Source organism: Phyllostomus hastatus, unplaced genomic scaffold (genome assembly GCF_019186645.2).
Source record: "Phyllostomus hastatus isolate PE091 unplaced genomic scaffold, TTU_PhHast_1.1 phas_contig_283, whole genome shotgun sequence".
Classification (NCBI taxonomy): domain Eukaryota; kingdom Metazoa; phylum Chordata; class Mammalia; order Chiroptera; family Phyllostomidae; genus Phyllostomus; species Phyllostomus hastatus.
The window spans coordinates 18529814-18542338 of NW_025333833.1; the positions used below are offsets into that span (position 1 = coordinate 18529814).

The 12525-nt window shown below is 42.9% G+C and overlaps 1 pseudogene; it reads right to left on the reverse strand.

The window, feature by feature from the left end:
• Positions 1-11737, reverse strand: part of LOC123818317 — a 31081-nt pseudogene extending 19344 nt beyond the window's left edge.
• Positions 11738-12525: the final 788 nt, after the last annotated feature.

A 12525-nucleotide genomic window follows, 5' to 3' on the forward strand; every position in this document is an offset into this window, starting at 1 on the left:
TGTAGGAGATGATCTTGCAATCAACTAAGCCAAAGGCCTGCTAGACTTTTTCGCTTGCCTCCAAATATTCTACATGTTGGGAGGCTGGGATTGCAGTTGGGAGTTGAGGAGGAAGACAAGACCTCTGATACCCAGCTCCTGCAGTTGGCTGAGCTCAAGCAGATTCTCTGAGTTCATACTCGCCAGGAAGCAGACCCTCTGGGAAGTGTAACAGCACAGTGCAAAGAGCCTGACAGGGACACTAGTTCTAGTCCTAGCTCAGACACTAAAGAATTCTTGCTGTGTGACCATGGACAATTCACTTTCCCTTCCCAGCTGATTTCTAAGGTCATGTCTAGTTCAAAGAATCTGTAACTTCAGGTCTAATTCACCCACTGAGTTGAAGGAAAAGCTTGAAATCAAAGCAGACAGAGGCAGATGGTAAGGCTTTCTGACAACATGCATGAACCCTTAGAAAATGAGACTATTCAGAAAATCAAAACAGAGGTCAGTTGGTGAGCTGTAGAGATCTGGAAACTCTCTTCCTTTCTTTATTGAATGTGTACAAGTAGAGTTCTCACCATGCCTGACCTTAAGGACTCCTGCATACTCCTCAACCTGGGACCGTGCTGCTGGGTGAGCCTCAGGCTCCTGGCCTGGAGCTGTTGATGTCAGCTTCTCTCTCCTCCTGCAGCAAGGATGTCAAAAGGGGTTTCTTAAAATGAACTTGGGCTCTAATAAGGGGCTATGTAGACACGGATAAATATTCCTAGCTGTCTGGTGGGAGTGAAAAGATAACCTTTTCAGCGCAAAGAGGTGCTGAAGCTAGTTGTAATCAGGGCTCTTGGTGCTGTTTAGGGTCTTTTAGGATGACAACTGTCAACTGTCTCAGGGGTAACTGGACAAATTCTGGATGCTTCTGGGGAGACACAGTCCTTGAAACCTGAAGCACCACTGAGTGGTGGTAAGGAAAGAAGTAGCAGAAGTCCCCAGCTTCAGAAGCCCCTGCCTGGATCTGAATCCCCAGGATGTGACATCTTTCTCCTGTTGTGAGGGACTAATTTTTCACTGCCACCTTTCAAATCAGGTCCACTGATGTCCTACAGAGAAGTCATTTGGATTCCTACCACAAGGGGCCCTCTGAGGTGCAGGAGGCTTGAGTAGAGTGGCAGTGAGGGAGGGGCCATGCTCTAGGAGTCTGTGGACCACCTGGTGAGACTGTGGAAGGTCCACTGCAAAGCCAGGCCACCAGAAGCAAGGCTTAAGGTTTGTGATTATATTAGGTTTCTTTTTCACCTCAAAAAAGAAAGCAGTGTATATGCAGCATTGTTCAAGTTGTTGTCCTTCTCCCATAGTGTCATTATCTCTTTGTGCATTCCATTCCTCTCTCTCTTTTTTTTTTATAACACTGCTCATTCTCCCCTCCAGGATGATTGGATCACTCAAGCCCTGCCACTTGCTACAAATCACCCAAAATTAGTGGTCTGCAATGATCATTTCATTCTGCTCGCAGATTTGGTGGGCCAGGGTTTGAACGGGGCGTGGTGGGGACTGCTTTTCTGTGCTCCACTATGTCTGGAGCCTCAGCTGGGGCTCCAGCCGGGGATGATTTAAGGCTGTGGGGCTGGGGCTGTCAGGAGTTTCATCCATTCACGAGTCTGGCAGGTGGTGCTGGCTGTTGGCTGGGACCTCGGTGTGCTGTCAGCCAGATCCACACATGGCCATGCACATGCTTGAGCTTCTTCACAGCATGGCGACCTCAGGGTGGTCTTACTCATGGATTGGGGTTCAGAGCCCAAGTGCACATGTTCCAGGGAACAAGATGGAAGCTGTGAGGCCTTTCTTCATTCAGCTTTGGAAGTCATGAAACTTCACTTTGGCCACATTCAGTTTATGACAAACAAGTCAGAAGCCCACCCAGATTCAAGGGGAGGGTTGATAGACCTTCCTCTCCTTGGAAAGATTGCATATTTTACGATATATTTAAAAGCCTTTACAATAGACTGTTACCAAATCCGAACTAGGGCCCTCCATCATCATTTTCCCTGAGAAGCTCCTTCTTCTTTGCTTCTCAGATCCTAGGAGGCTTTGGAGGTGACCATAGGGAAGTTGCTCAAATGCTTCTTCGTTCTTGGCCATAGTTTAAAGGTGACAGAAATACTGTGGGAAACCCTCCTTCCTTTTGTTCTTACCCCAATCCTTGACCCTCCTCTGCTAACTTGCCACTACACCCAGGCTCCATTCCACTTTGATGGATGTTTTGTGGGTTCCTGGGAGTTTGGAACCTTCTTGCATGTTCTTCAGACTGGAGTGAATAGTGATCCTTGCCTCACCACACTTTGTGACTAAAATGGTTTCTTCTTTGAGGGGTGGCTTGGGGAGAAAGGCTCTGAAGCATATTCTGCAAGGCATTGGTCTCAAGTGCACAGCACAGAGCTTGGCACTAGGAACTTTCTTAATAAATGATTGTTGAATAAATTAACCTTGGCTTGCATGTACTCTAGATGACTGACTAATGGGATCTGATTCAGCTTGATGAATCAGAGGATTTGGGGGGCTTTGACCCATAGAAATCCCTGTCTGTTACCAGAGGGAAGGCAGTGTATGTTTGAGGGTGGGAGTGGGGGGATGGGTGAGTAGGTGGCTGCTCCTGTGCATGTGCGTTTGGAGGAAAACGGGGGTATGTGGGATAGTCCTGTGGTATGGTATTGTTCATGGGCTGGGGCCAGCAGCACTTGCTGCCCTGACTTCTGCTAAGCCGCCCCTGCTTCCTTATCTCCTTTATTTGGAAACTTTCTTACTTTCCTTATTTGGAAGCAATCCCTCCAAGTATCAGGCTCCTAGTCAAGTTTGCAGGGGGCTCAGGCCACTGGTGCTTCCTCTTTGTCCCTGCAAAGTGTTTGAACAAATCACCAGAACTTCTCTGGTTAAGCTTGACCTCACTTGAAAAGACCTATTTATAATAAAGTAGTGTGTGTGGGGGGAGGGTGGTCTAGGTTTTTAGGGCCCTGTGTTAGTGGGAGAAATGACAAGAGTAACTATGCTAATCAATCAATTAACCCAGCTAGAGATGCTGCACTTCCAGCAAACTTTAGGAATGATCTGCTATGTGTTTCTCATTGAACAAAAAAAAACCAAACAAACAAAAAAGAAAACAAATAAAGACTTCCAGGTTTCTTTCTTGCAATGAGGGATCTGCTGGTTGGGACAAATATATCCATGAAAAAGGGGGCTGCAAACTGACTACAGAGGTCTTCCTTGCTCTAAAATGAACTTGCTATTTTATTTTTGCTTTCTTTTTCATCATTCCCTGTGCAAGCTGTCACCCTATGTGCATTAATTCTCCATGCCTGTGTGTCATATTGTACTAGGCCTTGACATATGTTACCTCTTAAGCTGATCAATATCCCAATGGGAGATAGAGTGTTATCGCCAATCTACAGATGAGAAAATGGAGGCCCAGACAAGTGAGTTATGCTGCCTAGAACGCACTGCTAGTAAGTGGACAAACTAGATCATTTATTCATTCAATTAAGCTATGGAAAGAAAAAAGTAAATTTCTTTTCTGGTCGACAAGAAATTCACAGTCTAGGAGAGTAAGACAGCAAACACCTATACAACCATGTACTAATACACAGACACTAGGTTAAGCACCAAGAAGGGTGTCTAATGCAGCTGTGGATGGTCAGGGAAGACTTTCTGGAGGAGGTGATGTTTGAGCTGAGTGCTAAGGATAAGCAGAAGTTAGCTCAGGGAAGGAAAACTCTGGAGTGGGGCAGAGCATTTCAGAATGAGTAGACAGCATGAGAAAAGCATGGAATTAAAACAAAACAGCAAGTTTTGGAACTACAAGCAGTCTCTCCAACTGTGGTTGGTTCAATGGGTTTATCTGACTTCAAATGTAAGCACTCTTCCCACTGTGCTTGGTCTCCTCAACTGGCTCATTTTGAAGGGTATGGCATGTGTTTTGCCATGGGGGTTTTGAATGCCTGGTTTTTATTCTTCAATAAAAAGTGTTATGGAATTGACAGACTGTGGGAGGTGTTTCCTGGAACTTCTACCTTGTGACTTCTCTGGAGGGCTTAAAGGGGATCAGATGGTGGCAGTGCCAAAGGCCACTAACTAACTAAAGGAAAGTCAATCCCCTCTCCCCACCCCCTTCACCCCATTGCTTCATGACTGTTCCCAAGGCATTTTGGAAGAAGTAGGCCAGAGGTCATCAGGAAACAATGGCTCCTGGGTTCACTACCACAAAGCAAGCTGTGATGAATCAGAATGAATCAATGGCTACATACACCAACAGGTCCAGTGGGCTGCAGATAAAGATATTACCTCAGTGAAAGACCAGGCTGGAAATGGGTGGGGTCTAACTGTGCTGAAGATCTGCACCCACCTTTCTTTCTTTTTTTCTTTCTTTCTTTCTTTCTTTCTTTCTTTCTTTCTTTCTTTCTTTCTTTCTTTCTTTCTTTCTTTCTTTCTTTCTTTCTTTCTTTCTTTTTTCTTTCATGGTGGGAGTGGGGTGGTGGGGAAGGAAGTGGGGAGACATATGATACATGTATGAAATAAACCGATCCTTTTCCTATAGGCAACTCCCAAAGGGGTCCTCACCATTTGACTTTTCGATCTCCTTTCTTAAATAGGTCTTCTTATGGGGTCACTTGTGGAGAACTAGCAGATGCTCTTGGGCTCTGTAAGGAAATATCTTATCCCACAACCCAGGCCTAATGCAAATAGGTAGATTTTTGGTTCCCCTGTGAGAAGTTCTAAAGGACACAAAATTGTGACCACATACATTCAGGGAAGCTTTATAAGAAAAACATCCTTTCTGGTAGGGGACCTTGAATCATAGTATTAGGAGCTGGAAATAACCTTTGCCATTTTATAGGTCAGGAAACAGTGTTGAAGAGAAAAGAGAAGTGGTTTGCCAAAAATAAGCCTCGAATTAGGTATAGAACTGGGATAAAGTCCAGCCACTGGGATCAAACCTTGTGCTCCTTGCTCACATTGGCCTGTCCCCACGCTGCTGGTCTAACCACAAAGCATAAAGTCTGTTCAACCATCTTTTAAATGAATATTGCTGTGTATTAAAAGAAGCCATTTAGAAACCATATTTTAGTGGGATTTGTAACTTCAGTGCCCATCACATTATCTAAGACAGAATTATCACTAAAAATGTCCCTCTAATATTTCTGCCCTTGACTATGCAAACAGAGACACTACTGGGGACTCAGATTTGGTGGATTATTTTCATTTAAATGGGACCTCACGTTTAACAGGTCTTCCTGTCCATTATCTTGCCTGGCTGATGTTCAAATACAGCTATATTTTGGGGGTTATTTTTTGCATTCATAATTCTTGACAGGAAAATCCTCTCATATAAGCTTTACTTTATTTCTTTGTTTCAACAGATTACCTTGCGTGTCTAATGGAGCAGCAAGTCACGTCCCGTGGCTCCAGGCTTTCTATTTCACAGCATACCAAACTCAACCACAAGACTTTGCCTCCGACCTCACCCAAGTTAAGGGTGGAGGTGGGGTAGCTCTTTGCCCGCTGGGGAGGTGAAATGGGTATGTTATTTCCTGATTTCACCAGGTTCCCCAGAGTGGTAGCATGTGATCTTGCTATTTAATTGATTCACTCAGTATACAAAAGACATTTCTTGGGAATAATTTAGGTCAGTGGTGTCCAACCTTTTTTAGTATGGAGAGCACATTTTAATCTTAAAAATTTATAGATCTGCAGATAAAGATACTTAACACATTGGAAATGCATTGATAGAGCAAATGCTTAATATTAGAGGCTATCACCTTTAAAGGAATTTGAATGTCATTAATCACAACCTTATGTATATAACATCCCAAGTCTGAGTTACTGCTTTCACTCTGTTTCTGCAGATCTCTGTGCCTGTCTTCACCAATGGACTGGGAACTGCACAAAGCCAGAGTTGTTCTGGCTTGTTCATTATCTATTGTACACTCAGCATCTAGCACAGTTCCTGGCACAAATGTACCTTATGACTCTGTAGAATGAATAAATAAATACATCAGAATGTACACGAGTCACGCTATTTAGCCAATGTACTGATTCATGCAAATATGGTGTTTCCATGGGATCCCAAGGCTAATAGACTGGAAGCCATGGATGTAGATTTACATCCTCGTGTCTTGTATTTTGTTCTATTTACTCCATAGGCTGCTTAATGTGCAGTAGACCACAAACACTGGTCTCTGGGTTTAGAGGCAAATGATAACTAAGGGTGGGAGCCCATGCCAGTAGACCTTTTGAAGTCCTGTCCAAAATGGAAAGTCCATGATGAGGACAGAACGTGCAGCTAAAGACACTGCAACTTCCCAACACCCACAGAAACAGGGAGGTTGATGACAGCTTCCCTCAAGAGTCAACATTTGTAAGAACAAATTCTAAGCTAATCTCTGGGAGCCTCTAGGCATTCTAGTTGTTATTTCAACCCCAAAGAGGCTTGCAAAGGTACTTTGCCTATTTCCTCTGTCAACCTCTTTGTGTGGGGTGTTGATAACTGAAGTGACAGTACATTTTCTTTATCTTGCAAGACTTTGGCTGGGGGTGGAGATGAGCAGGGAAGTAGAGGAGTTAAAAGAAAGCATGCTTGGTTTAAAATATGTATATGTGTGCATGTCTGACAGAGTGTGTGCATTAATATTTAAATACTGACATCTCCCTTTTCTCTTTAGACAACAGCTTATTCTCTTGATTCTCCCTGCTCCTTTCCATACTTTCCAAACAAAGAGAGAGTGATATTCCAGGTGTGAACAAATCAGGGAGGTTTACTGCTTAAAATTCAGAAATTCATAGCCTGAGGAAGTAAGTAAAAGAGAGGAGTGGAGAGAGCAAGGGAGATGAAAAACAGACTCTTCCCCACCTGCTATTTAGTGATTAGCTCCCAGATAAGAAAGGCAAAGATGGCATTCCAGGAGATCAGAACTTGCCCAGACGGAACTCAAAGGAAAGGAAGGCTTGGAGAATAGCGTAGCCAGAAGTTGGAGGGGAAGCTGGGCTGCTGAAAGCACCATCTATCAATTTTCTCTCCAAGCCCCTGCATTTCATGCAGCTCTTTAAATCTTTGGTTTTACCCTCTTTTCATTCACCCCTAACTCATGTGCTTTTGTTTATGGAAAAGAATCTTGTGCAGACTAGCTCTGCCACTGACTGTGGGACCCTGGGGAAATCATTTACCTTCTTACAGGTCTAGTGAATGTTATCTCTTGAGTTTAAATAACTAAATCCAAAATATAGGAAAAGAAGTCAACAATAACAACGGAGCAAACAAACAAAAATCCCCTAATGCTGTGCAGGAAAAGTCTGGGTGAGTTTGTAGGCAAGCAGCCTCTCTTCCAGTTCTTACTTGCACGCACACCACGCTGTTTGACTAAACCACATGAAAAACAAGTACTTATTCATTCCCTCACTGAGGAGCAGGCTGCTCAGTTAGGGTGTTTTTCTTTCTCAGTAGGAAGGGGTGAAAATGATTTCTGCACTGCCTCCCCTTCAGCACCTAGCACCTATGGCCACAAATGTGACCCAGGTTCTAAGCGGGGAGCGAGGGGAGGGCAAGGATGCTGTGTTCTTGTCTGAGTGAATGGCCTCTTTCCTCATTAGCCTTTCCAGCTCCCTTTCTTCTTATGACTGAGAGTGTCTTGTCCTTGACAACAGCAATGTGTTCAATTTTTCCAGCAGGGTGAGGTCAGCACACTGGCTTTTAGCTTCTAGAGCAGGTAAGAGCCATCAAGCCCTGACAGATACAAGATCAAGTTACTAATTCACCCTGATTTTCATTTTACACTGCTCCCATAAAAAATAAATGTGGAACCATAAACAATTATGCTACGGTAGAAAATAAATACTCTGGTGACTAAAAACTGGAAATCACTAGCTTTGAAAGGTCTCCAAAAACACAGCCCCAGATGTCATGCAAACTCCAACCAAACATGGGCTGTAAAAATCAAACTGTAGACATTGCCCTGTAAAGTGTTCACAGATGTAACAGCAGCAATTCTTGCAGCCTGGAAAAGCAAGACTTCAGCTTTTCTCCTTTCTTTCTGTCTTATTTGGGGGTGGGGAAGTTGTTCATCAAACTGTTCATTTCGATATGCAATTTGCTTCAAAGACTTTCTGACTTAATTTATTTTCTCACCAACCTAAATCCAATTCAGAAAACATTTATTGAAACCCAGACAATCTACTTTTGGTTGATGAGTGCTAATAGGTGCAATGTTACCCCTGTCAACTTACAAGATTACATACTGAGCTTGGAGCTAAACAGGAAAAAGGAAATTAAACTGGGGTTTGAATTTGTTTCCTTCTAAATTCTCTGCCATAGTTGGATTTGTACAGTGTTTAATGGGAAACAAAATGCATTGTGAACATTTCTTTATTAAAAAATATTTCTTTTTTTAAAGTTGGAAGATGTTCATATCTAATGTCAGGTGTACCTCTAATGCAGAAAAAAATATCTGTATGAAAAAAAATAATATCAAAAAGTCTCTGGTTTCAGCATTTTTTGCCAGTTCTTGGGCTAAATAAATATTTCTCATGAAGAAATGATATATATGATTGTTTTGGGGCTCTATTTTTCCCAGTAGACCAACCTCTCTGATTGCTTGGGTTCCGTGGATAGGTGGATTCCCCTGAGAAACTTAAAAACATCATGTCATGTTTAGTTTGAGAGCTCTTGTTGGAGTATCCAATAGGAAGGAGGCAGCAGGAGTATTTGAGTGTATGTGTGAGAGTGTGGGTGCGTGTGTGGGTGCACCTGTGACTCCCTGCATGCATGTGTATATTGCCAGCAACAATGTGTCCCTGTGGGACTAAAATTCCATACCAGCTTTTTAAATAAATCAGTTTGGTCAAAATGGTTGGCCCAACATTATCTTCCCTGCCCTTGATTTGTAGTTAACTACGAGAATGTGGCCATTAATATTAATATTCTAGACCTCACTTGTTTGTGGGGTCCATATCAAATATCATCTCCTTCTTCCCTCTGGGTGCAGACTGCTCTGCTTATCTGTAAGGGTCAGCCAGAGTTGAACTCTTTTTCAGTTCATTCACTTGCTTATATGATAAGGAATAACCAATGCCAACTCCATACCAGGCAGTCTTCTAGGTGCTGGAGATACTACAGAGAATTAGACAGAGACAGTCAGTCCTTAACCTCATGGGGCTTACATTCTGGTATAAGGAGACAGCCAATAACATCAATAAGTATCATTGTCTCAGGCCATGATAATTACCATGGTGGTTGAAAAATAAGGAGATAGAACTGGAAACCATTATGCTAAGTGAAATAAGCTAAGTGGTGAAAGACAGATACCATAGGACAAGAACCTAATCAACAAAACAAGCAGACAAGTAAACTATAACCAAAGATACTGAAATTGAGAACAGGTTGACAGTGACCAGAGGGGAGAGGGGAGGAATTCCAGGGGAAATGGGTGAAAGATTTGCAGGAACAAGTATAAAGGACACATGGACAATAACAAGGAGGGAGGTGGAAATGGGAGGGAGGTGGGGAGGGTTAGGGGGGTGGGCTGGGATGGGGGAAAAGCAGAAAACTGTACTTGAACAAATATTAAAATAAACATTTTTAAAAAAGAAAAACAAGGAGATATGATAGTTGATGCGTATGTGTGGAGGAGGCACTATTTGGATAGGGATATCAGAGAAATGCTCTCTGCGAAGGCAATGCGTGAAGACAGCCAGGTGGAGGCAGGTAGCACACAGGGAGGAGTGTTGCATGCAGAAGAAGCAGTGAAGGTATAGCATCTCGGCAAGACAAGTTTGGTTTGTTCAAGTGAGCAATCCCTGCACTGCATTCTTCCAAAGGGTATTTTTGGACCCATTTGTAAAGCAGGTGGGAAGTTGTACTTTGGTAGGGATAGATGTGAAGACTTGGGATACTTCATTCAGGGAAACTGAAGTGTTGCTTTGCTGAGAGAGGGAGGGCTTGCGAGAGAAGTTGGAAAACTTCAGAAACCTAGTCCTGCTTTTGAGGCAGTCCCTTCTCCTCTCTGACTTCAGTTTCTCTCTGAAGTAAGAATATTAGATTGGGAGATCTCCATTCCCTTTCAGCACAGACAATTACTAAGCCCTCCAAGAACAAAAGCTGAAATTGCATTTTCTTCTTTGAGAATATCCTGTTAATATGGACTCACTCACTGTGAGTTCAAAGTCAAGCTCTGGGTAAAACCAAGCATATAAACGAGTTACACCTGACCAATTCCTCCTAGAGTACAAAGGAGGCATGTTCAGACTCTAGACATTCTTTTAAAAAATTATTTTAGAGAGAGAAGAAGGGAGGAAGGTAGAGGGAGAGAGAGAAACATCAAAGTGAGAGAAATATGGATCAGTTGCCTCAACTGGGGACTGAACAGGCAACATGGGTCTGTGTCCTGATCAGGGATGGAACCTGAAAAACTTTGACGTATGGGATGATGCTCCAACCAACTGAGTCACCCAGCCAGGGTGATACTTGATATCCTTTAATCTCCTTGATTTGATCTGCATTACAACTATAGCCAGTAGGGAGCCCACACAACAGACAAGCAATAGAGAGACTTCTTTGGCCAGAAGACTTCTATAGGCCAGATCTCCCAGTGCACACTGAGATGAAGCATCCTGTCCATGTGCAACTGCATGAGAAAGGGCAGGTCTGACAACAGAGAAAGATCAGACAGCGATCCCAGGTTCTTAACCTTCAATAACATATGATCTTAAAGGTAACTCTTTACTGCAATCGTTTTGCCTGCTAACATGGAAGCAGTCTTTTTAAAATCCTGCTCTAATGAGCAGGGAATCCCATGGCTATTTCTTCCTCTTTGGGGCTGTTTCACAGTATTCTGTAAGTTCAGGGTAAGTAACATCTTAAAGCCCTGTAAAGGTATAGGATGAGGGGATATCATTTATCCATGTGTTTCAAATATTTTTATCACATGGAAGAAGGTATCTTGAGAGACACATCATGAATCAAATGTAATTCTTGACCTCAAAGAACCTCCTCAACATAGCCCCGTAAGCAGATACCTAACACTAACATAGGTCAGAAAAAAGGAAGTGATGGATATAATGAAGAGGGTGTGTGGATGAGCTGACAGTTGGAATCAGTCCTCGGGGATAATTAGGATTTCAAGGTAAGAGACAGGGGCACAGAAGGACATTCCTGGCCAAGGGAACAGAATGAGTAAAAGCTGGACACAGCAGAGAAATTCCAGGAAGAACATCAATTTATTTGGACTTCAAGGTGAGGGACCCTGAGAAGTTAAAATTTAAGCTCCAAAGCTTAGCACAAAGGAAGCCAGAACTCTGCCCCTTTGAAATGAAGCTATTTTGAGTCCTGGCATTTCCAGTTCCTTTTCCAGAAGAAGCACGGAACTCTCCTTCCCTCCTCTTCTCCCCTGAACACCTACCACATACACAAGGAACCTGAAAGGAGGGCAGGGCTGGTTTTCTGTAACTAAACTTGCATTATTTGTGATCTGGGAGATATTTTAAAATTCCAGTGCATTTTGGCGTTCTTATGATTTGCTTCAGAATCAACTTTAGTCTTAAGGTTCTTCATTATTCCTTTGTTCTGGTTTTGAAATGCCACCTTCGCCTCACCTTCCTCCATCCAGATGTGCTTCATCTCAGATACAAGTGTTTGGAAACTTCCCTTTTCCTCTTTGATTTCATTCTCCAGATCTACAAAGACAGTCACCTGTCTGTATTTCCACTCACCAACCTTCATCGTTCAGATGTCTCTGAGAAACAAGACCACCTACTTCCCTGGTGGAAATCCTGGTCATTGGCACCTCACCATGGCTCTGTCCCAGCTTAATTCTTTTTTTGTCATCTACTTCAATATTATTTTCAGCTCAGTGTGTGTCAAACAATGGGTTTATATTTACTCTTGACACACATTTGATGATCACATAGAAATTTACCAGCTAGTTGTTTTCTGGCCTACTTAGTTTGTGTTCTCCATGTTCCTCTTCCTTCTCTTAACAGTGGTGATGTTGCTGAAGTTATCTTTTATTATCATACTCTTGCCTACCTGGTAACAATAACAATATAACAAGGAGTAACTTTTGTCATGCGGTGCTTTTATAGAAGGCTATCACCTCCTTAATACTCAAGGCAGCCTGTGGAAAAAAATTCATTCCCATTTTATAAATGAGGAAACTGAGGGCTAGGGGGATGAAGTGACTTGTTTGAGGTCACTCTGGTGGTAAGAAATAGGAAGGGCTCAAATTCAGGAGTTCTGAATGGAGCTGGTAGTTCTCGAGCTATTCCAACTATTCTTCTCAGGGACCTTCCAAACCAGAGGTTCTCAAACACCAGTGGGGTTAAAAAGTTACTAGGGGGGCTTGTCTAAAATGCAGAATCCTCCCCCTCTTCCCCATACCCATTCTGATTCTGATGTGATAGACCCCTAGAATTTGCATCAGTAACATGGACTACTGATGTATCAATGCAGGAGCTCGTGGTGAGAAATTTTGAGCAAAGTAGAGAGGCTTCAGTCTAATAGACTAAAAA